The 25,916-nt window shown below is 52.6% G+C and overlaps 1 protein-coding gene across 1 annotated transcript in view; it reads right to left on the reverse strand.

Annotated features, from left to right (window-relative positions):
• Nucleotides 1-25,916, reverse strand: part of LOC144248867 (uncharacterized) — a 770,489-nt gene that overhangs the window by 173,820 nt on the left and 570,753 nt on the right. The window lies entirely within an intron of this gene.

A 25,916-nucleotide genomic window follows, 5' to 3' on the forward strand; every position in this document is an offset into this window, starting at 1 on the left:
CGCCTCAGTGCGCTCCGGCTGCTTCGCTGGGAGTGCCGCCAAAGAGAGCTGCTTCTCTGGCAATCCCCCAAAGTAAAGAGCTGCTCTGTCCCCAAAAAGATACCCCCTTATATCCAATAAAAGAGTGCTTGGCTTCCCCCCTCTGGGTGGAACATCTCACAATAGGATGGTGTTACGTTACCAGCCCTGCATTGAATCAGTCAATGGCCCATTAGCAAACCATTACCTCTTAGGAGCAAAACCGGTTCTTGGAAAAGATAACAAACCTGCCCAACAGGTTTGCCTTCAACAGATGGCAAATAGAATACAAGCTTATCTTACAACCCAGGACATTATCCACCCCTTATTCTATTTCCATCTGCACACCATGAAATCTTACACCCAGTTCTCACTTAAGACCAAGTTTCCCTATGGTACACAGCGGGTCTCCCCATCTTTCTGCATTACCCACCAAGTGTAACCAGGTCCTTGAGCAAAGACAATCCCACAAATGGGTTGGTCTTTGCCTGAGGTGGGATTAATCCAAACAGTTTTCCCTAAAATACCTTTCATATGTACTACAGGGACCTTATCTCCATCTACTGTGTGTAAGGGTTCTGACTGGGCAGGGCCAGCTCGATTGACAGACCCTCGGGTGTTGACCATCCAGGTTGCTTTTGCCAGGTTAATTTCCCAGTTTCTAAATGTTCCTCCACCAAGTGCCTTTAGGGTAGTCTTCAGGAGTCCGTTGCACCGTTCAACTTTGCCGGCAGCTGGAGCATGATAGGGAATATGATATATCCATTCGATACCATGTTCTCTGGCCCAGGTGTTGATAAGGCTGTTCTTGAAATGGGTGCCGTTGTCAGACTCAATTCTCTCAGGTGTGCCGTGTCTCCACAGGACTTGCTTTTCCAAGCCTAAGATGGTGTTCCGGGCAGTGGCATGAGGTACAGGGAAAGTCTCCAGCCATCCAGTGGTGGCTTCCACCATGGTCAGCACGTAGCGCTTGCCTTGGCGTGTCTGGGGCAGTGTGATGTAGTCAATCTGCCAGGCCTCCCCATACTTGTACTTGGACCACCGCCCACCATACCATAGGGGCTTCACTCTCTTGGCCTGTTTGATGGCAGCACACGTCTCACAGTCATGGATAACCTGAGAAACACTGTCCATGGTTAGATCCACCCCTCGGTCTCGTGCCCACTTGTAGGTGGCATCTCTGCCCTGATGACCTGAGGCATCATGAGCCCATCGAGCCAGGAACAACTCCCCCTTATGGTGCCAATCTAAGTCTATCTTTGACACCTCTATTCCTGCTGCCTGATCTACCTGCTCGTTGTTTCGGTGCTCCTCATTAGCCCGACTTTTGGGGACATGGGCATCTACATGACGGACTTTCACCGTTAGCTTTTCCACCCGAGAGGCAATGTCTTTCCATATATCAGCAGCCCAGATTGGCTTTCCTCTACGTTGCCGGTTGGCCTTCCTCCACCTTCCCAGCCAGCCCCACAGAGCATTGGCTACCATCCACGAATCAGTACAAAGGTAGAGCTTTGGCCACTTCTCCCTTTCAGCAATGTCCAGAGCCAGCTGAACGGCCTTGAGCTCAGCAAGTTGGCTCGATCCACCTTCTCCTTCGGTAGCTTGTGCAACTTGGCGTGTGGGGCTCCATACGGCTGCTTTCCACTTCCGGTTCATCCCTACAATGCAACAGGAACCGTCAGTGAAAAGAGCGTAGCAGGTCTCCTCTGCTGGTAGTTGGTTGTATGGTAGAGCTTCTTCAGCCCTTGCCAATTGTACCTGCTCCTCATCATCAGTGAGACCAAAGTTTTCACCTTCTGGCCAGTTCGTAATTAACTCCAAAATCCCAGGGCGATTCAGGTTTCCAATACGGGCGCGTTGAGTGATGAGGGCAATCCATTTGCTCCATGTGGCGCCAGTGGCATGGTGGGTAGTAGGAACCTTTCCTTTAAACATCCACCCCAGCACCGGTAGTCGGGGTGCCAGGAGGAGTTGTGTTTCTGTGCCAATTACCTCCGAGGCGGCTTGAACTCCTTCAAAGGCAGCCAAGATTTCCTTCTCTGTGGGAGTGTAGTTGGCTTCAGACCCTCTGTAACTTCGGCTCCAGAATCCCAGTGGTCGGCCTCGAGTCTCCCCAGGCACTTTCTGCCAAAGGCTCCAGGACAACCCATGGTTCCCGGCTGCAGAGTAGAGGACATTCTTGACCTCTGGTCCCGTCCTGACTGGGCCAAGGGCTACAGCATGAGCGATCTCCTGCTTGATCTGGGTGAAAGCTTGTTGCTGCTCAGGGCCCCAGTGGAAATCATTCTTCTTTTGGGTAACCAGATAAAGAGGGCTCACAATCTGGCTATACTCAGGAATGTGCATTCTCCAGAAACCTATGGCACCTAGGAAAGCTTGTGTTTCCTTTTTGCTGGTTGGTGGGGACATAGCTGTGATCTTGTTGATGACCTCAGTGGGAATCTGGCGCCGTCCGTCTTGCCATTTCACTCCCAGGAACTGGATTTCTCGGGCAGGTCCCTTGACTTTGCTCTTCTTGATGGCGAAGCCAGCTTCTAGCAGTATCTGGATGATCCTCTCACCTTTCTCAAACACTTCTGCCGCTGTGCTCCCCCACACAATGATGTCATCAATGTATTGCAGGTGTTCTGGAGCCTCACCCTTTTCTAGTGCAGTCTGGATCAGTCCATGGCAGATGGTGGGGCTGTGTTTCCACCCCTGGGGCAGTCGGTTCCAAGTGTACTGCATGCCCCTCCAGGTGAAAGCGAACTGAGGCCTGCATTCTGCTGCCAGAGGAATGGAGAAAAACGCATTAGCAATATCAATGGTGGCATACCACTTTGCTGCCTTGGACTCCAGCTCGTACTGGAGTTCCAGCATATCCGGTACAGCAGCGCTCAGCGGTGGAGTCACTTCATTTAAGCCACGATAGTCCACAGTCAATCTCCATTCTTGGTCAGATTTGCGCACAGGCCAGATGGGGCTGTTGAAGGGTGAGTGGGTTTTGCTGACCACCCCTTGGCTCTCCAGCTCCCGAATCATTTTGTGGATGGGGATCACGGCATCTCGATCCGTCCGATACTGCCGGCGGTGCACTGTCGAGGTCGCAATTGGCACGCGTTGTTCTTCCACCCTTAGGAGTCCTACTGCAGAGGGGTTTTCTGACAGTGCAGGCAAGGCGTTCAATTGCCTAATGTCTTCTGCCTCTACAGCGGCTATTCCAAAAGCCCACCTGAGTCCCTTTGGGTCTTTGTAATATCCGTTCCGGAGGAAGTCTATGCCTAGGATACACGGAGCATCTGGGCCAGTCACTATAGGATGTTTCTTCCACTCCTTCCCAGTCAGGCTCACCTCGGCTTCCACCAGAGTCAATTGTTGTGATCCCCCTGTCACACCAGCAATGGAAACAGGCTCTGCCCCCACATGTCCCGATGGTATCAGAGTACACTGTGCACCACTATCAACTAAAGCATCATATTTTTGTGGCTCTGATGTGCCAGGCCATCGGATCCACACTGTCCAGAAGATCCGGTTGTCCCGTGCCTCTCCCTGGCTAGAGACAGGGCCCCTCTAACACTGGTTATCATTCCTTCCCTGGGCATACATACTAGAGGTCCCTTCAAGGGGGTCTGACAGATCGTACCCACAAGCTTGGTCACGGGAGGTTGAGGCTACCTTCACTTTGGTGGCACTCCCCTGGTTAGAGTTTCCCTCCTTAAGTTGACAGACCCATGCTGCCAGGACAGAAGTGGGTTTCCCATGCCACCTCCCCATGTCTTCCCCATGGTCACGCAGGAAGAACCACAGATTAGCCCTTGGGGTGTACCCTCTCTCTCTAGCTGGGGATTGTTGGGCGCTGATTCTGGGGCCTGTGACTCTCACGGGTGCTGTATTAACCTTCCTTATATCCTCCCTCATCTCCTCTTTAAACTCCTTAATCACAGCTGAGATATGAGCCTGCATTGGGCCATTAATCATACTCTCATAATTCCTAAGTTTGTTGGCAACAGAACCCACTGTCTCCCGGTGAGCGTCAGCATTGATTGTTGCAATGAAGGTGGTGTATTGAGATGGCCCCAGATTTGCTAGACTCCACAGCATTTGTCCCGTACACCTGACCTTGTCGGGGTCATTATTGTGTCGTCCATCCCTCCCAAAGAGTACCTCCAATACTGCCACTTCCCTCAGCTGTTGGATCCCTTCCTCGAGGGTCTTCCAGCGCATTCTATGATGGTGCTCTTGCATTCTCTCTCTGTGGACAAACCTCTCCCTGACACTCATGAAGAGCCGCTCCCAGAGAGAAAGGGACCCTGGTTAGCTTACAGAAACCTGATTTATACCCAAATCCTGGGTCAAGGGTCCCAAGTTCCTTGCCTCACCACCGTCCAGCTGCACGCCTGTACCCATAAGATCCCAAACCCGAAGTAGCCAGGTAGCATAAGCCTCACGCCCTCATCGCACAATGTCTTTATGCAGATTACGAGGACTTTTGTACGTCAGGGACTCGGTGATGATAGCAATCTCTGGCTCCCCTGTGGGTTGTGAGGTTCCTCCATTCCTGTCCCTATCTGCAGGGTGCTCTGCTTTCACCTTAGACTTCCTTGTTTCTACCGGGGCAACTGCTGCTGACCGTGACTGCCTTTGTGGTTCAGCTGGAACCTGGACAGTTGTAACATCTGTGGGTTCCACAGCTGTACTATTAGACTGTCCCTCCTCAAGGCAAAGGGCCGGTTTCTCACCAGCTGGGGAAATGCACTCCTTCAGCATCTCTCGTATCTCCTTAACCAGAACCCTCACCCAATCTGGGCGGTTCATTTCTGAGGTGGGCTGTGGGGCAGGGTCAGGCTCTGGAGCAGCAGCATCTCGAGTCTGTGGTGTAGCTGTGAGGGTAGTTATCCAGGTTAATCTTCCCTTATCTCTGAATGCTAAATATAACAGGACTATCAGCAACACCACCCATTGTATGGTATCATTAGCACTTAGAAAGGATCTTAACCCTTTGAAAACTGGTGGAGCAGACCCAAAAAGATGGTTAAAAGGTTGGGAGAAAGTTTGCCCAGGCGCTATTTCCTCGCAGTAGGTACCATTATTAAAGTAACCCCAAAAACATACAGTTAATGTGTGATAGCTATGAATCCATGTACCTGACTTCCAGAGGAAATTAAAGATCCATGAATTCCTCACCCAATTAACCCAGAAGCCAAACTTGACAATAGACACCGTAGCCTTAGTTATAGGACCCATTTTTAGATAAGGGTCTGCAAATGGGAAAAGTATAGTTACGATCACATGCCACCCAAACCAAGGTAAACTAGACCACATGGTGATGCTGAAGATGTTTTTACACGCAACAAAAAACCAAATTACTTAAGAACTGTTAATCCTTTTTCCCTGTCAATGCCCTCGGGCCTCACGTTGGTGCGCCAAAATCTGTCTAGGTTCGACAAGACAGGAATCTGCGAAGGAGGGCTAAAGCCTCCTGTGCAATGGAGAAGGTAAACCCCCCCCCTCCGACTTACTAGGAGTTTTAAATCAAAAGGCTCTCAGGCAAAGATATGGGAATGGGAGTAACAATTCTTTACTAGGAGAAAACTAGACAACAATTTAAAAAGGCAAATGCAATCGGTACAAACAAAACCAGTGGAAAAAAAAAAAAAGTCCAGAACCTGAGGATTCGGGGTGCCAGTAGCAGTCCTGCTGGGACAATTGCTCCCCTTGCAGTGATTGATGAATCGCAGCTGCAGTGGTGATCTTTTGAAGGGTATAGTTTTCCTCTGAAGATCTGGTGGCAGTGGGGCCGGTCTTCCTCTGTGCCGGGGTTGCCTCCGAGCTCCGCCGCCGCCGCTTCCCCGGCTGTTTCGCTGCAAGATATGCGAAGAAGAGAGAGCGAGCTGCTTCTCTGGGAATCCCGCGAAGAGAGAGTGTGAGCTGCTTCTCTCGGAGTCCCGCCCAGAGAGCTGCCTCCTCTCCCCAAAAAGCTACCCCTTTAAACAATAATAGAGTGCTTGGCTTCCCCCTCTGGGTGGGACCCCTCACGGTGTTACATTTACCAGCCCTGCAGCGAGTCAGTCAATAGTGTATAAGCAATACGGGGCAAACCATTGTCTTTGGGAGAGATAACAAAACCTGCCAAACAGGTTTGCCTTCAACAGATGGCAAATAGAATACAAGCTTATCTTACAACCCAGGACACTGGAGAGGAAGAGATGGAGGTGGATGCGGATGTGGAAGAGGAAATGGATGTGGACATGGAAGAGTACACCGAGGACATGGATGTTGATGAAAAAGATGAAGAGGAGGCCATGGTCCTGGGATGAAGAGCGATGCCAGCAGCAGGGCAGGCATGTGGTCCCCACAAGCTGAGTGGGTTCCCTGCAGCCATGCTGGGGCGGGGCTGGGCTGGGTGGTCTCTGCTCAGGCCCGTGGTACCCAGTGTCTTGGATTCTGGTGGCCATGCCCAGCCTGTCCTGTGCTTGCTTTAGGCCACACAAGCCCCATGGCAGTGCCTGGGGCCCAGCCCCCAGACCCAGCCAGCCTCAGCTCTGGCAGCAGAGTCCCGCTGTGCCAGCCTGGGGACACACGGAAGAGCCCTCTGTGCCTGACTGCAGTGACCATGGCACCTGCTTTTGTTCCTGACTGATGGAGATCCCGGACAGTGATGGCACCCTTTTGTACATAGTTTTTAGAGTTTGTTGTTGCCTTTAGGATATAGGTTTTAGGGCTTTCTTTTGTCTTCTGTAAATACATTTCAAATACTGTTGTTAGATATGTTCTTAGGTATATACCTTCTATAAACTGTTGTTATTACAAATATTCTTACAAATCTAAATGTGTTCTGTGTTTTCATCGCTGTTCTTCTGTAAATAAACAACCGTGATTTTTCCCACCCCAGTTCTCTTTCCATTTGCTTCAGGCACAGGCAGTATTGGCCAAGTTGCGGTTTCCACTTGCTCCAGGTTCCCATGGCTGGAGGTTCATGGGGGAGCTGGCACAGCCACCCCAGGAGTGGTTGTCCCACTCAAAGGGTCCCACTGACAGAAGTCACTGTCTCCTTGCAGTCTCTCTGGACACACTGGGTAGCTGCAGGGGCAAATCCCAGCGTGCCCTGTCCCATGGGATCCCATGTTGGGACTCAGTGTCCCAGCCAGGGTGAGCACTGCTTGTGGCCCTGGGCTCAGCATGGCAGGCCTGGTGCTCACACCAGTGCAGACTTGAAGCTGGCCATGCACAGCTCCGTGTTTCTCCCAAAAATATCACTGCTGCAGCACCTGGGGTTCCCCAGTGCTTGGCTTTTTATCCCCACTGCATGGAGGATCACATGGCAGGGCAAAGGATGGATCCCATGTGGCATCCAGCCTGCCCTGATCCAGGCTGGGCACAGCCTGATGAACGATGAACACATCTCACAGGGACATGGAAAGCTCCCCTGAAAACCCAGTTCAGGGAGAGCCTGAGCTCTTTTGTGGCTCTAGGTAGGAAGATGCTCAGGATCTCCCAGAGAGGCTCAGCAGGCAGTAGGATTGTGCCTGCATCTCGCTCTGGAGATGCCAGTGGCTCAAGTGAGAGCTGTGGGAATGATTTATAATGCACCGAGAGGGGCCACAGTCTTGCAAGGCTCTTACATCAGGAGCAAAGAGCAGCCTGGAGGCTGGGGAAGGCTGGAGCTGTACCACTGTGTGCTCATCCCTCACCTTCATGGGGAGCTGCCCCCAGAGTTGCTATGTATCACTTTGATGGGTCTCCCGTTGGGTGTATTTTGGAGCAGCTGTTATCTGTGGCTTTTTATGGTGATCCCGTGGAAAGCAGCCACTTGCCTGCTGTGATGAACTCAAAACTAATACTAACTCCTCATTCCCTTTGGTTTTATTTGGATTTTTTAAATCTATTTGTTTGATTGGTTTGCGTGGGTTTGTTTGTTTCTGGGCTTTGTCGGTTTTGGTTTGAGATTTTGTTTGCTTTATTATAAGACTCAGGTGAAGTTGGCATAGCCAAACTCAAGAAAATGTACACCAGGCTTGACTTTCCAGAAATTACTTTTGGCTGGGTTTAATGGAATCCTCCAGGCTCAGGATCACCAGTACATTGGCAGGTTTTGCTCCGCAACATCAGCTTGCCCAGACTCTGCTCAGTGTTTCACAAATGGAGAAGACAATGGATATTGTGCCAAGCTTCCTTTCAAACAGCCAAACCTGCATCAGCAGGACAGAAAAAAAGAAAAAAACAGAGACTAGATTCACCAATTAGAGCAGAACCAGTGTCCCACCATCTTGCCCTCCACTCTTATTAATTTTGTACATTGAGAGGCAAAGCTGGGCCTAAAGCTTCCATCTCTCAGTTCCTGATGCCATTTGACTCTAGCCTGGACTCCCCCTGATCACACTGCCTGCTGTCCACGTGGGGCTGGGGATGCTCAGCCTGGAAAGAGGAGACCCTGGGGAGGCCTCACTGCAGCTCTGCAGCACTGCAAGGGTGCCACAAGAAAGACTGGGACAGAGTGTTCCACAGGGCCTGTGGCAACAGGACAAGGGGGGACGGCTTTCAGCTGCAGGAGGCTGATTGAAGTTGGAGCTGAGGAAGCTGCTCTTTGCCACTGAGGCTGCTGAGGCACTGGCCCAGGCTGTGGATGCCCCATCCTTGGGAACAGGGCTCTGAGCACCATGCTCTGGGGGAATGTTGCTAAGCATGGAACCAAAGGCTCTCTAGCTCAATGGTCATGTCACAATCCATGTCCCACCTGGAACTGCCAGCACCCAGCAAGCAGCACAACACAACTGCTGGCCCTGGGCTCAGCACACGCTGCACGCTGCTCCTGCTGCTCCTGTCACCCTTCTTGTTCCTGCCCCGATACCTCAGAGCATCAGTCTCCAAAGCTGCCTAAGGCTTGGATTGTGTCATCCATCCCTGCAGGATGCTGACATTTGTCCTGAGGAAGGTACGGTGCCATTCCATGGAGGTGGATCCCCCCAGCTGCCCGGGTGGGCTGGAGTTCTGGGGGGATGGGGTGGGACAGGGACCCCACTCTGAGGTTTTGCTACCTCTGCAGGCCGTGGAAAGCAGAGAGGACAAGATCTTGGTGGACACGCAATCTGATAGAGAGGAGGAGATGGAAGTGGAGGGAGAAAAGACAGGAGAGGAAGAGATGGAGGTGGACACACCAATTGATAAGGAGGAGGAGATGGAGGTGGATGGAGGACAGACTGGAGAGGAAGAGATGGAGGTGGATGTGGATGTGGAAGAGGAAATGGATGTGGACATGGAAGAGTACACCGCGGACATGGATGTTGATTAAAAAGATGAAGAGGAGGCCATGGTCCTGCGATGAAGACCAATGCCAGCAGCAGGACAGGCATGTGGTCCCCACAGGCAGAGTGGGTTCCCTGCAGCCAGGCTGGGGCGGGGCTGGGCTGGGTGGTCTCTGCTCAGGCCCATGGTACCCAGTGCATTGGATTCTGGTGGCCATGCCCAGCCTGTCCTGTGCTTGCTTTGGGCCGCACAAGCCCCATGGCAGTGCCTGGGGCCCAGCCCCCAGACCCAGCCAGCCTCAGCTCTGGCAGCAGAGTCCCCCTGTGCCAGCCTGGGGACACACGGAAGAGCCCTCTGTGCCTGACTGCAGTGACCATGGCACCTGCTTTTCTTCCTGGAGTGATGGAGATCCCGGACAGAGATGGCACCCTTTTGTACATAGTTTTTAGAGTTTGTTGTTGCCTTTAGGATATAGGGTTTAGGGCTTTGTTTTTGCTTCTGTAAATACATTTCAAATACTGTTGTTAGATATGTTCTTAGGTATATACTTTCTATAAACTGTTGTTATTACAAATATTCTTACAAATCTAAATGTGTTCTGTGTTTTCATCGCTGTTCTTCTGTAAATAAACAACCGTGATTTTTCCCACCCCAGTTCTCTTTCCATTTGCTTCAGGCACAGGCAGTATTGGCCAGGTTGTGTTTTCCACTTGCTCCCGGTTCCCAGGGCTGGAGGTTCATGGGGGAGCTGGCACAGCCACCCCAGCAGTGGTTGTCCCACTCAAAGGGTCCCACTGACAGAGGTCACTGTCTCCTTGCAGTCTCTCTGGACACACTGGGTAGCTGCAGGGGCAAATCCCAGCGTGCCCTGTCCCATGGGATCCCATGTTGGGACTCAATGTCCCAGCCAGGGTGAGCACTGCTTGTGGCCCTGGGCTCAGCATGGCAGGCCTGGTGCTCACACCAGTGCAGACTTGAAGCTGGCCGTGCACAGCTCTGTGTTTCTCCCAAAAATATCACTGCTGCAGCACCTGGGGTTCCCCAGTGCTTGGCTTTTTATCCCCACTGCATGGAGGATCACATGGCAGGGCAAAGGATGGATCCCATGTGGCATCCAACCTGCCCTGATCCAGGCTGGGCACAGCCTGATGAACGATGAACACATCTCACAGGGACATGGAAAGCTCCCCTGAAAACCCAGTTCAGGCAGAGCCTGAGCTCTTTTGTGGCTCTAGGCAGGAAGATGCTCAGGATCTCCCAGGGAGGCTCAGCAGGCAGTAGGATTGTGCCTGCATCTCGCTCTGGACATGCCAGTGGCTCAAGTGAGAGCTGTGGGAATGATTTAGAATGCACTGAGAGGGGCCACAGTCCTGCAAGGCTCTTACATCAGGAGCAAAGAGCAGCCTGGAGGCTGGGGAAGGCTGGAGCTGTACCACTGGGTGCTCATCCCTCACCTTCATGGGGAGCTGCCCCCAGAGTTGCTATGTATCACTTTGATGGTTCTCCCGTTGGGTGTATTTTGGAGCAGCTGTTATCTGTGGCTTTTTATGGTGATCCCGTGGAAAGCAGCCACTTGCCTGCTGTGATGAACTCAAAACTAATACTAACTCCTCATTCCTTTTGGTTTTATTTGGATTTTTTAAATCTATTTGTTTGATTGGTTTGCGTGGGTTTGTTTGTTTCTGGGTTTTGTCGGTTTTGGTTTGAGTTTTTTGTTTGCTTTATTATAAGACTCAGGTGAAGTTGGCATAGCCAAACTCAAGAAAATGCACACCAGGCTTGACTTTCCAGAAATTACTTTTGGCTGGGTTTAACTGCGTCCTCCAGGCTCAGGATCACCAGTACATTGGCAGGTTTTGCTCCGCAACATCACCTTGCCCAGACTCTGCTCGGTGTTTCACAAATGGAGAAGACAATGGATATTGTGCCAAGCTTCCTTTCAAACAGCCAAACCTGCATCAGCATGACAGAAAAAAAGAAAAAAACAGAGACTAGATTCACCAATTAGAGCAGAACCAGTGTCCCACCATCTTGCCCTCCACTCTTATTAATTTTGTACATTGAGAGGCAAAGCTGGGCCTAAAGCTTCCATCTCTCAGTTCCTGATGCCATTTGACTCTAGCCTGGACTCCCCCTGATCACACTGCCTGCTGTCCACGTGGGGCTGGGGATGCTCAGCCTGGAAAGAGGAGACCCTGGGGAGGCCTCACTGCAGCTCTGCAGCACTGCAAGGGTGCCACAAGAAAGACTGGGACAGAGTGTTGCACAGGGCCTGTGGCACCAGGACAAGGGGGGACGGCTTTCAGCTGCTGGAGGCTGATTGAAGTTGGATCTAAGGAAGCTGCTCTTTGCCACTGAGGCTGCTGAGACACTGGCCCAGGCTGTGGATGCCCCATCCTTGGGAACAGGGCTCTGAGCACCATGCTCTGGGGGAACGTTGCTAAGCATGGAACCAAAGGCTCTCTAGCTCAATGGTCATGTCACAATCCATGTCCCATCTGGAACTGCCAGCAGCCAGCAAGCAGCACAACACAACCGCTGGCCCTGGGCTCAGCACACGCTGCACGCTGCTCCTGCTGCTCCTGTCACCCTTCTTGTTCCTGCCCAGATAGCTCATCTCTTCAGTCTCCAAAGCTGCCTAAGGCCTGGATTGTTTCATCCATCCCTGCAGGATGCTGACATTTGTCCTGAGGAAGGTACGGTGCCATTCCATGGAGGTGGATCCCCCCAGCTGCCCGGGTGGGCTGGAGTTCTGGGGGGATGGGGTGGGACAGGAACCCCACTCTGAGGTTTTGCTACCTCTGCAGGCTGTGGCAGGCAGAGAGGACAAGATGGAGGTGGACACACAAACTGATAGAGAGGAGAAGATGGAAGTGGATGGAGAAAAGACAGGAGAGGAAGAGATGGAGGTGGACACCCCAGTTGATACGGAGGAGGAGATGGAGGTGGATGGAGAGCAGACTGGAGAGGAAGAGATGGAGGTGGATGTGGATGTGGAAGAGGAGATGGACGTGGACATGGAAGAGTACACCGAGGACATGAACATAGATGAAAAAGATGAAGAGGAGGCCATGGTCCTGGGATGAAGACCGATGCCAGCAGCAGGACAGGCATGTGGTCCCCACAGGCAGAGTGGGTTCCCTGCAGCCAGGCTGGGGCGGGGCTGGGCTGGGTGGTCTCTGCTCAGGCCCGTGGTACCCAGTGCATTGGATTCTGGTGGCCATGCCCAGCCTGTTCTGTGCTTGCTTTGGGCCACACAAGCCCCATGCCAGTGCCTGGGGCCCAGCCCCCAGACCCAGCCAGCCTCAGCTCTGGCAGCAGAGTCCCGCTGTGCCAGCCTGGGGACACACGGAAGAGCCCTCTGTGCCTGACTGCAGTGACCATGGCACCTGCTTTTGTTCCTGACTGATGGAGATCCCGGACAGAGATGGCACCCTTTTGTACATAGTTTTTAGAGTTTGTTGTTGCTTTTAGGATATAGGTTTTAGGGCGTTGTTTTGTCTTCTGTAAATACATTTCAGATATTGTTGTTAGATATGTTCTTAGGTATATACCTTCTATAAACTGTTGTTATTACAAATATTCTTACAAATCTAAATGTGTTCTGTGTTTTCATTGCTGTTCTTCTGTAAATAAACAACCGTGATTTTTCCCACCCCAGTTCTCTTTCTATTTGCTTCAGGCACAGGCAGTATTGGCCAAGTTGTGGTTTCCACTTGCTCCAGGTTCCCAGGGCTGGAGGTTCATGGAGGAGCTGGCACAGCCACCCCAGGAGTGGTTGTCCCACTCAGAGGGTCCCGCTGACAGAGGTCACTGTCTCCTTGCAGTCTCTCTGGACACACTGGGTAGCTGCAGGGGCAAATCCCAGCATGCCCTGTCCCATGGGATCCCATGTTGGGACTCAGTGTCCCAGCCAGGGTGAGCACTGCTTGTGGCCCTGGGCGCAGCATGGCAGGCCTGTTGCTCACACCAGTGCAGACTTCAAGCTGGCCATGCACAGCTCCGTGTTTCTCCCAAAAATATCACTGCTGCAGCACCTGGGGGTTCCCCAGTGCTCGGCTTTTTATCCCCACTGCATGGAGGATCACATGGCAAGGCAAAGGATGCATCCCATGTGGCATCCAAGCTGCCCTGATCCAGGCTGGGCACAGCCTGATGAACGATGAACACATCTCGCAGGGATATGGAAACGTCCCCTGAAAACCCAGTTCAGGGAGAGTCTGAGCTCTTTTGTGGCTCTAGGCAGGAAGATGCTGAGGATCTCCCAGAGAGGCTCAGCAGGCAGTAGGATTGTGCCTGCATCTCGCTCTGGAAATGCCAGTGGCTCAAGTGAGAGCTGTGGGAATGATTTAGAATGCACTGAGAGGGGCCACAGTCCTGCAAGGCTCTTACATCAGGAGCAAAGAGCAGCCTGGAGGCTGGGGAAGGCTGGAGCTGTACCACTGTGTGCTCATCCCTCACCTTCATGGGCAGCTGCCCCCAGAGTTGCTATGTACCACTTTTATGGTTCTCCCGTTGGGTGTATTTTGGAGCAGCTGTTATCTGTGGCTTTTTACGGTGGTCCCGTGGAAAGCAGCCACTTGCCTGCTGTGATGAACTCAAAACTAATACTAATACCTTAGTATTGGTTAGATTGGTTTGCGTGGGTTTGTTTGCTTCTGGGTTTTGTCTGTTTTGGTTTGAGTTTTCTGTTTGCTTTTTCATAAGACTCAGGTGAAGTTGGCATAGCCAAACTCAAGAAAATGTACACCAGGCTTGACTTTCCAGAAATTACTTTTGGCTGGGTTTAATTGAATCCTCCAGGCTCAGGATCACCAGTACATTGGCAGGTTTTGCTCTGCAACATCAGCTTGACCAGACTCTGCTCGGTGTTTCACAAATGGAGAAGACAGTGGATATTGTGCCAAGCTTCCTTTCAAACAGCCAAACCTGCATCAGCATGACAGAAAAAAAGAAAAAACCAGAGACTATATTCACCAATTAGTGCAGAACCAGTGTCCCACCATCTTGCCCTCCACTCTTATTAATTTTGTACATTGAGAGGCAAAGCTGGGCCTAAAGCTTCCATCTCCCAGTTCCTGATGCCATTTGACTCCAGCCTGGACTTCCCCTGATCACACTGCCTGCTGTCCACGTGGGGCTGGGGATGCTCAGCCTGGAAAGAGGAGACCCTGGGGAGGCCTCACTGCAGCTCTGCAGCACTGCAAGGGTGCCACAAGAAAGACTGGGACAGAGTGTTCCACAGGGCCTGTGGCAACAGGACAAGGGGGGACGGCTTTCAGCTGCAGGAGGCTGATTGAAGTTGGAGCTGAGGAAGCTGCTCTTTGCCACTGAGGGTGCTGAGGCGCTGGCCCAGGCTGTGGATGCCCCATGCTTGGGAAGAGGGCTCTGAGCACCATGCTCTGGGGGAACGTTGCTAAGCATGGAACCAAAGGCTCTCTAGCTCAATGGTCATGTCACAATCCATGTCCCATCTGGAACTGCCAGCACCCAGCAGGCAGCACAACACAACCGCTGGCCCTGGGCTCAGCACACGCTGCACGCTGCTCCTGCTGCTCCTGTCACCCTTCTTGTTCCTGCCCCGAAACCTCATCTCATCAGTCTCCAAAGCTGCCTAAGGCCTGGATTGTGCCATCCATCCCTGCAGGATGCTGACATTTGTCCTGAGGAAGGTACGGTGCCATTCCATGGAGGTGGATCCCCCCAGCTGCCCGGGTGTGGGCTGGAGTTCTGGGGGGATGGGGTGGGACAGGGACCCCACTCTGAGGTTTTGCTACCTCTGCAGGCTGTGGCAGGCAGAGAGGACAAGATGGAGGTGGACACACAGGCTGATAGAGAGGAAAAGATGGAAGTGGATGGAGAAAAGACAGGAGAGGAAGAGATGGAGGTGGACACAGAAATTGATATGGAGGAGGAGATGGAGGTGGATGGAGAGCAGACTGGAGAGGAAGAGATGGAGGTGGATGTGGATGTGGAAGAGGAAATGGACTTGGACATGGAAGAGTACACCAAGGACATGGACATAGATGAAAAAGATGAAGAGGAGGCCATGGTCCTGGGATGAAGACCGATGCCAGCAGCAGGAGAGGCATGTGGTCCCCACAGGCAGAGTGGGTTCCCTGCAGCCAGGCTGGGGCGGGATTGGTCTGGGTGGTACCTGCTCAGGCCCGTGGTACCCAGTGCATTGGATTCTGGTGGCCATGCCCAGCCTGTCCTGTGCTTGCTTTGGGCCACACAAGCCCCATGGCAGTGCCTGGGGCCCAGCCCCCAGACTCAGCCAGCCTCAGCTCTGGCAGCAGAATCCCACTGTGGCACCCTGGGGACACACGGAAGACCCCTCAGTGCCTGACTGCAGTGACCATGGCACCTGCTTTTCTTCCTGACTGATGGAGATCCCGGACAGAAATGGCACCCTTTTGTACATAGTTTTTACAGTTTGTTGTTGCATTTAGGATATAGGTTTTAGGGCTTTGTTTTGTCTTCTGTAAATACATTTCAAATATTGTTGTTAGATATGTTCTTAGATATATACCTTCTATAAACTGTTGTTATTACAAATATTCTTACAAATCTAAATGTGTTCTGTGCTTTCATTGCTGTTCTTCTGTAAATAAACAACCGTGATTTTTCCCACCCCAGTTCTCTTTCCATTTGCTTCGGGCACAGGCAGTATTGGCCAAGTTGTGCTTTCCACTTGCTCCAGGTTCCCAGGGCTGGAGGTTCAAGGAGGAGCTGGCACAGCCACCCCAGGAGTGGTTGTCCCACTCAGAGGGTCCCGCTGACAGAGGTCACTGTCTCCTTGCTGTCTCTCTGGACACACTGGGTAGCTGCAGGGGCAAATCCCAGCGTGCCCTGTCCCACGGGATCGCATGTTGGGACTCAATGTCCCAGCCAGGGTGAGCACTGCTTGTGGCCCTGGGCTCCGCATGGCAGGCCTGTTGCTCACACCAGTGCAGACTTCAAGCTGGCCATGCACAGCTCTGTGTTTCACCCAAAAATATCACTGCTGCAGCACCTGGGGGTTCCCCAGTGCTCGGCTTTTTATCCCCACTGCATGGAGGATCACATGGCAGGGCAAAGGATGGATCCCATGTGGCATCCAAGCTGCCCTGATCCAGGCTGGGCACAGCCTGATGAACGATGAACACATCTCGCAGGGATATGGAAACCTCCCCTGAGAACCCAGTTCAGGGAGAGCCTGAGCTCTTTTGTGGCTCTAGGTAGGAAGATGCTCAGGATCTCCCAGAGAGGCTCAGCAGGCAGTAGGATTGTGCCTGCATCTCGCTCTGGAAATGCCAGGGGCTCAAGTGAGAGCTGTGGGAATGATTTAGAATGCACTGAGAGGGGCCACAGTCCTGCAAGGCTCTTACATCAGGAGCAAAGAGCAGCCTGGAGGCTGGGGAAGGCTGGAGCTGTACCACTGTGTGCTCATCCCTCACCTTAATTGGGAGCTGCCCCCAGAGTTGCTATGTATCACTTTGATGGTTCTCCCGTTGGGTGTATTTTGGAGCAGCTGTTATCTGTGGCTTTTTATGGTGATCCCGTGGAAAGCAGCCATTTGCCTGCTGTGATGAACTCAAAACTAATACTAACTCCTCATTCCCTTTGGTTTTATCTGGGTTATCATAGTCTCTGTGTTTGATTGGTTTGCGTGGGTTTGTTTGTTTCTGGGTTTTGTTGGTTTCGGTTTGAGTTTTTTGTTTGCTTTATTATAAGACTCAGGTGAAGTTGGCATAGCCAAACTCAAGAAAATGTACACTGTTGCCTTCATGGAAGACAACGGCGGCCTGGTTGTAAGGAACATCACGGCAGCCCAGTCTCCCCTGGGCCACTCGGGCTAACGACACACACCGGACACCAATGTGGTGGACGGTCGAAAGCGTTTATTATCTTATCTCATGGGTTTAAATAGTCTTGGGGGACTCTGCTACGTCAGGGGGGGGTTGGCAGGGTCTCTAGGGTTAGTCAGGAGTGGAAAACTACTGGGTTAGGTGTGGTTACATTCTTTGGGGTAATGGATAACATGTTGCAGGGTGAGAGGGGGATGGGGGTCTTTCTTTCCATCACGTCCCGAAATCTTCCGTTCACCTTTCCCTATCTACTACATCTCCCCCCTCCTTTTCATAATAAAAATGAGGTAGTCGTAGATATAGGCACTGGAGTGAGGTACAAACTTGTAACTTGTAAGGAAAAAGGGGTTTGGTAAACCTGAGTAAATCTCGCAAGGTGAGTTTTGAAGGCTTTTGCAACTGACTGTGTTCGCAGTTTTTGGTTTACAGCATTTGTTGCTGGCCCACGAACAGAATGTTCGCCCGTTCTAGACGGGCCTGAACAAACGAGACTAGTTTGTTCTGCAGGCATGGCCCTATGGTAACAGCTGAAAGCAGTATTGCCAGTGGACCTACTAGGGCGGAAATTATGGTGGTGAGCCAAGGTGATTGATTGAACCAGGATTCGAACCAGCTCTGCTGGGTTTCCCTGTCTCTCTTTCTCTGAGCCAGTCTATCTCGGAGTTCTGCCATGGAGTCTTTAACGACTCCCGTATGATCTGCATAAAAGCAGCATTCCTCTTTCAAAGCTGCACACAGTCCTCCTTGTTGCATGAACAAGAGGTCCAGTCCTCGCCTATTCTGTAAAACTACTTCTGAAAGCAAAGAGACTGATTTCTCTAGATAGGAGATGGATTTCTCGATCCTCTGCAGGTCTTCATCAATGGTCATTTGCAGCTGAGAGAGTCCGTGCTGTTGGGTTGCGATGGCTGAGACACCTGTGGCTGTACCAGCTGCTCCCAGGCCGAGCAGCATTGCGATAGTTAAACCTGTGATTATTTCTCTTTTGTGGAGTCTGTCAGGTTCTTCAAAAAGGTGGTACACTTCTTCATCTGAGTGGTACAGGACCCTAGGAACAATCAGAACTTGGACACAGAAGTCAATAGAGTCATTAAATTTGGCAAGGAACACACAAGGACTCACTCCGGATCGCTGGCAAACCCACATCCCAGATGCGGATGGGACCACCCACTTATTGGTCTTTCTGTTGGGCTTGACAACTTTAGTGCAGAAGTTGCCTTTCTGCTTTGCTAAAGTTGCATTGCTAAAATACTTGCTTTGTCTTGTGATTTGACTCAGGGTGATTCCTCTGCGGGGAGTGTCCCATCTGCACTGGTGGGGGGCACTGGCTGTGGAGTAACTGAAGGGGGTGTCTAAAGCAATGCCTTCGTAGAAAGGGGGTTTAACATCATAACAAAGCCAACAGGAGTTAGTCAGGTTCGGTTTGGTTTCGTTTAGGGTTAGAAAGGTAGCTTCTAGCATACGAAAAATTGGGTTTGGATCGGACTCGGCTGTGCGGCTTATCTGGAATACATCTGCATGGCCAGCCGGGGTGTCGGTGACTTTTGGAGGCAAGGTTTTGGGGTGGGTTGTGTTTTTCCCTTTTATTTCTCCCCAGTCGGTAAACTGGGCTGGTTCGTATTGTGACTGCTTTTCGGTGCAGCTTAAAGCTTTACTTGGTTTTGTTTTAAATTGCGTTAGCTCTGTTCCCTTCGTCTTAGAGTCCCAGCCGGATCCCGGCAGCTCTTCTGAGCTGCCGGAGCTGCTGCCGGACTCCGAGTCGGAAGTCGAGTGCCAGCGCACTTCCGGGTCTCGGTGCCGTTTTGTGCGGCTCCGACCCCGCTCCTCCCCCCGGGGGTGGTGCCGCTGCCGCCCCCCGGGCTCACCCTCCCTCCTGCAGGGGGGGGTTTCTCCCTTACATGGTGGTGGCGTCAGGCGCGGCTGCCAATCGGCTCCGAGCCCTCTGCCACTCTCCTCCTCTTTCTCCCGCACACGCGCATTAGCAAAACTCCGCGCCTCTGGGCTCTTCGCACCGAGACTGCCCGCGCCCCGCCCCTCCCCTTGGCTGCCGGCGCCATTTTCAAAGGGATACGGGGGCGGCATGGGTAGGATCTCCTCCCGAGCCGCGGCCTCCGCACCTCTGGCTTCCCCCGCCAGCCTCCGCCAACAGAACCCCGCGTGCCGCTGCACTTCTGGCAGCGGGTCACTGACTGGCGGCGGTGGGGCGGATGGGGAAGCCGCAGATTTTTGGGAAGGTTCCGTGGGGGGATTTGGGCTCTGGTCCGGGGAGGGGGGTGACGCGCTGGGCCCCCCCGGATCCCCGCTCCCGGGCTGTTTGCGTTGCCGCTCCTACGCCTAGCTTGGGTGTAACTAATAAACACGTATGCACTGCTCTCCATGTCTCTTGCTCTTCTATTGCTCTGCGTAGGGCTTTCTCGACTTTGCCCCATGCCTTAAGGCATTTGCCGCTGCCTGAGGATTTCGTGTCCTCGGCCAGCATGGCTGTGCATTTTTCCCATATCTCCGGATGCAAAACATCCACAGGGCGTTCAATTGCCCCAAGCTCAAGCAGCCTTGCTATAGCAAGATAAAAGTCTTTGAGCTTACACTCAATTCCCCATTGCTTATGAACCTCACTTACGACCCTGGCGATGGCGTCTATGACGATCGTGGGTCCAGGGACGTCTCCCCCGCCGAGAACACGGTTTCACCGGTTTGGCCGCTGCTCTTGTCCAGGCGACACCCGCTACCCGAGCGAATTTTTCCCGGGTTTTGGCACCAGATATCTTGCCTTCATGGGAGGCAACAGCGACCTGGTTGCAAGGAACAGCACGGCAGCCCAGTCTCCCCTGGTCCACTCAGGCTAACAACACGCGCTGGACACCAATGTGGTGGACGGTCGAAAAGCGTTTATTATCTTATCTCATGGGTTTAAATAGTCTTGGGGGACTCTGCTACGTCAGGGCAGGTTGGTAGGGTCTCTAGGGTTAGTCAGGAGTGGAAGACTACTGGATTAGGTGTGGTTACATTCTTTGGGGTAATGGAAAACATGTTGCAGGGTGAGAGGGGGATGGGGGTCTTTCTTTCTGTCACATCCCGAAATCTTCCGTTCACCTGTCCCTATCTACTACAGGGCCACACTTAAGAAGCAAGCAGAACATTGGGACACTGCAGAGCTCCATGAAACCAAGGGAACATGGAACAGGTCTGGCTGGCTTGTCCTCCCAGGGGCCACCTGACAGGTCCAGCTGATCTTGGAACGTTGAGGGCTGCCTCTCATCAGCCCCTGGAGAACTGGGGCTCTGTGCTTTCCTTCCTATGGAAAAGAACCATCCACCTTTCCAGGTGCCCATGGCCAAAATGCATAATCCTCCTGAAAAATTCCATATATGCAAGGGTAATCCCACCCAAAATCTGCCAGGACAGACAGCTCTGTCTGGCCTTGGCCTCTGGTGGTCACGTCTCATCTCAAGGAAGCCCTGAGGAAAGTATTTGAACAGGTTTGGCAGCTGGAACTTCAATGAGTCTCTTGTCCCCTGAAAAATTCAGATGCTCTTTTGATCCTATGTGTGGTTTTTTTCTCATTGTGCATCATGCATGAAATACAATTTCCAGTTAAAAAATATTATTCTTATCACTCCCCCAGTTTTATCTGGCACAAAACACCTTGTCTAGTGGATGTAGGTCACCTGTGTCTGCAAACCCAAGAAAGAGTCCAGCAGGAATTATTTGTCTCTGCTCCCATCTGTCACATCTCCTCTGGAGTTGGAGGTGCAGCCCCAGCACTTGGGAGGGCTCAGGGGGTCACAAGCTCAGCTCCCACACAGAGAACTTGTGGACCTTGGATGATCTTCCCACCCCTGCCCGCTCAGCCAGGCTGAGATGGACACTGATGGTTCCTGTGCCAGGCTCTCCCAGCCCAGCCCAGCTCCCTGCCAGCTCTGCCAGCTGCCCTGAGCTCTGGGCAGCACCAAGGGCCTCTCCCCAGCACAGCCCAGCCGGCTCTGGCCCCACAGCTCTGCTCAGCCCAGGCTGCTCTGGGCACTGCCCCACGGCCTCAGCCCCTGCCAAGGGCACAGCAGCAGCTGCAGCTCAGCCAGGACTCAGCCCCACCATGGGGAAGGGGCTTGGCCAAGGCCAAAGGAGCTCCCTGGCTGCCCTGCTCCCCTCTGCCTGAGGTGCTGAGAGCTCTGCAGCCCCTCCTGCCATCCCATCTGCCCAGGCCAGCACAAGAGCCCCGGCCCTGGGGCCCTCCAGAGCTGCTCCTGCTCCAGGCCCAGGGCCCATCCCAGAGCTGGGGCAGCCACAAAGCTGTGCCCATTTCTGGTCCAATCGCCACCACTGGAGTGGGAACCACAACTCATCAGGTTTGTGTCCTTTGCGGGCCAGGAACTGGTGAGACTCAGCGACACAGAAAGTTTCTCTTCGTGGCCAACTGACCATAGTTGAACAGGACAGAATTTAATAACAATCACGGTCTTCCCTGAGCTAAGTGCAATTAGACTCAGCAGAGTCTAATGAGTCCACCATCCACAAGTGATTTTCATGCTAGAATGAATTTCAGACAAACGTGGTTCTGTGATAGATATAAACACAGTTAGGTTCTTGTATCAGGATGCTCATCCTGGAGTGTGGGCAAAAATATCTCAAACAATTCCTGATGTGAAAAGCTGTCAGTGGTGGATGGAGAAGGGAGGTCAGGCTGATTTTGGTGTTGAGGAAATGCAGAAACCAGCCTGACTCATTTCATTTCCTCCTGGCCTGGCTGATCTCCCCTCCTTCCCCTTCCACCCACTGGCTTTTGTGTCCCACCAGGCCCCCTGGTGAAGAGCCTGGCTCTGTGTTCTCCATCCCCTCCTCACTGGCACTGCCAGGCTGGGATGAGGAGCCCCTCAGCCTTCCCTGCTCCAGGCTGGACAAGCCCAGCTCCCTCAGCCTCTGCTCACAGCCCAAGGGCTCCTGCCCCACCTTGGAGGCCCTTCCCTAACCCTGCTCCAGCTGCCAGACATCTTTCCTGCCCTGGGGAACCCCACCCAGGCCACAGGAACCTGGATAATCCACGTCCTTGATGTCCTGGTCACACAGCCCTGGCCCCTTTTCCCCATGTCAGGCTCAGGGGTGGATCCTGTGGAACATCCTTTGGTGGAGGCTGTGGCTCCAGGGGGACTGGGGGGATACCAGGGGACAGGGACCCTGCTGGTCATGAAGAGCATTGGACTTGTTGGGAGAAACTGTGAGGGGGAGCTGGGGCAGAGTGACCAACCCAGTGACCTCACAGAGCCCTCCTGGGATGTCACACAGCCTCTCTGAGATGTCACAGCCCATTCTGTAATGTCACACAGCTGGTCTCTGATATCACAGACAACTCTGTGATATCAAAGCCTACTCTGTGATATAACAGAGATGGCCTATGATATCACAACTTCTTGATAGCCTCACATAAACCACTCTATGATGTCATGGACCATTCTGTCATAGATCACTCCTGTGATGTCATAGATCACTCTGTGACCTCATATTTCCAGATGATAAATTGTCTCCACCAGGTGAGCTGACACCTGGAGCTTGTTCTCCAAACTCCAGGCCTATGGAAACCACACAATGCCCACTGCGGGAGAAGGGAAACTGGAAGTTCACCAGCCTCAGTGTCCTGCCAGCTCAGCCAGACCCATGGGAACACTGGGGTCCACGACCACCAGAAACCAACAGAGAGACCCCCAGGACAGAAGAACACATGGGTAAAGGGGAGGGGAAATATGTTAATGATTCTGGGCAAATTATTATCAGATGTGTGTTTAGTCCAGCACAATCAATGAATTAAGTGTGCAAAATACAGAAAATGAACAGAAACTTTCCTGCACTCAGCATTCTCAGCTTTGGGAGGAGCTATCCCCCGCGCATCCGGCTGAATAAAGAATGCTGCTTCTTAATACTGCACTGGTGTTAAGGAGTTTTTTGTTTTAGCGAATTTTTGGTAACACTCCACTCCCAAGGAAAGCTCTGTCTGCTGCTGCTCACAAACAGAGAAGGGCTGGTGGCAGATGTGGGGGTCAGAGGCTGCCTGGGGCACAGTGACCATGAAATAATCAAGTTTTCAATGATCTGTGAAAGAAGGAGGGGCAGCAACAAAACTTCCGCACTGGAATGAGGAAGGGCAGACTTTGGCCTATTTAGGATGCTGATTTGGGGAGTACCAAATCAGGTACCGATATTTTTCAGGGAAACAGCTCTTAAAGGGATCCAGGGAGGATCCAGGGAGGATGGATACATTTCAGTAAAGTAATCTTAAGGGGGAAGGAGCAGCCTGTCCCAGTGTGGCAAAAGATGAGCTGGTGAGGAAAATCACTGCCCTGAATGCCCATGGAGCTTTTGTGGAAAATCAAGGGAAAAAAAGAGGGTTCATCAACTTTGGACAGAAGGTCAGGCAACTTAGGAATTGTTTAAGGATGGTGTTAGGTCACGGAGAATGAAAAGCTGACAGGTGAAATCTCAATTAGAGATTAACCTAGCCACTTCTGTGAAAAATAATAGAAAAAAGTCTATAAATAAATTAGTAGTAAAACATGGGATAAGGACACCCTCTAGTATTTATTGGTTGCAGTGGAAAATACAGTAACTAAAGATAAGGAAAAGATTGAGCTACTTAACATCTTGTTTGTATCAATTTTAAATATATGGAGAGGTGGTCCTCTGTACAAGAGTTCTCCTGAGCTGGTAGATGGGAACAGGGAGCAGAACAGGCCCCTGTAATCCAGGAGGAAGCAGCTGGTGTCCTGCTGAGACACTCAGATGATCACAGGTGGAGGGGATCAGATGCTAGGGGGATGAGGGAGCTGGTGGATGAGCTCCCCAAGCTGCTCCCCATCATTCACCATCAGTCCTGGCTCACCAGGGAGGTCCCAGAGCACTGGAGGTGCCAGTGTGAGCCCATCCCCAAGAAGGGCTGGAAGGAGGATCTGGGGAGCTCCAGGCCTGTCAGCCTGACCTCGGTGCCCGGCAAGGTTATGGAACAGATCACCTTGAGAGCCACCACAGGGCACCCACAGGATGGCCGAGGGGTCAGAGCCAGCCAGCATGGATTTAAGAGGGGCAAGTCCTGCCTGAGTAACCTGATCTCCTTTTATAACCAGGTGACCCACCTGTGGATGTGGGAAAGGCTGTGGATGTGTCCATGTGGGCTTCAGCAAAGCCTTGGACATTGTCTCTGACAGCATTCCCTGGAAAAGCTGCAGCCCATGGCTTGGGCAGGTTCCCTCCTGGCTGGGAGATGGAAGAGCTGGCTGGAGGCTGGGCCCAGAGAGGGGTGGGGATGGTGCTGCACCCAGCTGGTGTCCAGTCCCTGGTGCTGTCCCCCAGGGATCTGTGCTGGGCCCAGTCCTGTTTAACATCTTCACCGATGATCTGGGGGAGGGGATCGAGCCCACCATCCCCAGATTTGCAGGTGACACCAAGCTGGGTGTGAGTGTGGATCTGCTGGAGGGCAGGACAAGAAGACACAGCCTTCAGCTGCACCAGGGGAGGTTTGGGCTGGACAAGAGGAAGAAGTTCTTCACAGAAAGGGTGAGTGGGCATTGGAATGGGCAAGCCAGGGGGGAGGTGGCAGAGTCACTGTCCCTCTCCAGTGGCACTCAGTGGCATGTCTGGGTGACAAGGCGGTATTAGGCATTGAATTACACTGGAATGACACTGGGTCCTGGTGGAACCACAGAGGCCATGGTGACACTGTGCAGCCCCATAGAACCAGGACTCCATTGTCGTGCTCTGGGGCCCAATGGAACCAGGGAGTCCCCGTGACACTGGGTCCTGGTGGAACCACAGAGGCCATGGGGACACTGCGGGGCCTTGTTTGACCGAGAGGTTTCACCACAGTGACACTGCCAAACCAAGGAGAGCCTTGGGAGAGTCCAGGGCCCAGGGGAACCAAGGGGCCCTTCTGACACTGCGGGGCCTCATGGAACCAAGGGGCCACTGTGACACTGCAGGGCCTTGTGTAACCAAGGGTCCACTGTGACACTCTGGGGCCTCAGGGAATCTGGAAGGCCCTTGTGACACTGTGTGGGCTTGTGGAAACAAGGAGTCCATTGTGACACTGAGGGGACTTGTGGAACCACAGAGTGCATTGTGACAGTGTGGGACCTCATGTGACCATGGGGCCTTTGTGACACCCTGGGGCCCCATGGAACCAATGAGACCAGTGTGACAGTGCAGGGCCTGGTTTAACCAAAGTGACATTGTGACACTGAGGGGATCCATGGAACCGAGGACAACTTTGCAGAAGTTCACCAAGTGGGATGTGAGTGTTGACCTGCAGGAGCAAAGGAGGGCTCTGCAAAGGGCCCTGGACAGGCTGGATCCAGGGCCCAAATCCAACAAGGTGAGGTTTAACAAGTCCAAGTGCTGGGTCCTGCAATTTTGTCACATCAACCCCTGCAGCGCTACAGGCTGGGGACAGAGTGGCTGGACAGCAGCCAGGCAGAAAGGGACCTGCAGGGACTGATGGACAGCAGGCTGGACATGAGCCAGCAGTGTGCCCAGGTGGCCAAGAAGGCAAATGGCTCCTGGCCTGGGTCAGGAATGGTGTGGCCAGCAGGAACAGAGCTTCTTTGCCAGCAATGATCTGTTCCCAGTTCTGCACCCAAACATTGCTGCTGCAGCTTCAGAGAAGGCAACAAAAGGGCATCTGTGCAGAAAACGTTGCTTGAGGTACCTTTAGTTTCTTTAAAGCCACCAAGAGTGCAGCCCCTCATTGACACAGTCTGTGGCCACAGGGAAGGTGGAGAGAAACAAAATCAGAACTGGCAAAAGGAATGGGTTTTCTTTGTGGACAAGATTAAAAAAATAAAA

The sequence above is a fragment of the Lonchura striata genome, chromosome 36 (assembly GCF_050655825.1).
Source record: "Lonchura striata isolate lonStrDom1 chromosome 36, ASM5065582v1, whole genome shotgun sequence".
NCBI classification, from domain to species: Eukaryota; Metazoa; Chordata; class Aves; order Passeriformes; family Estrildidae; genus Lonchura; species Lonchura striata.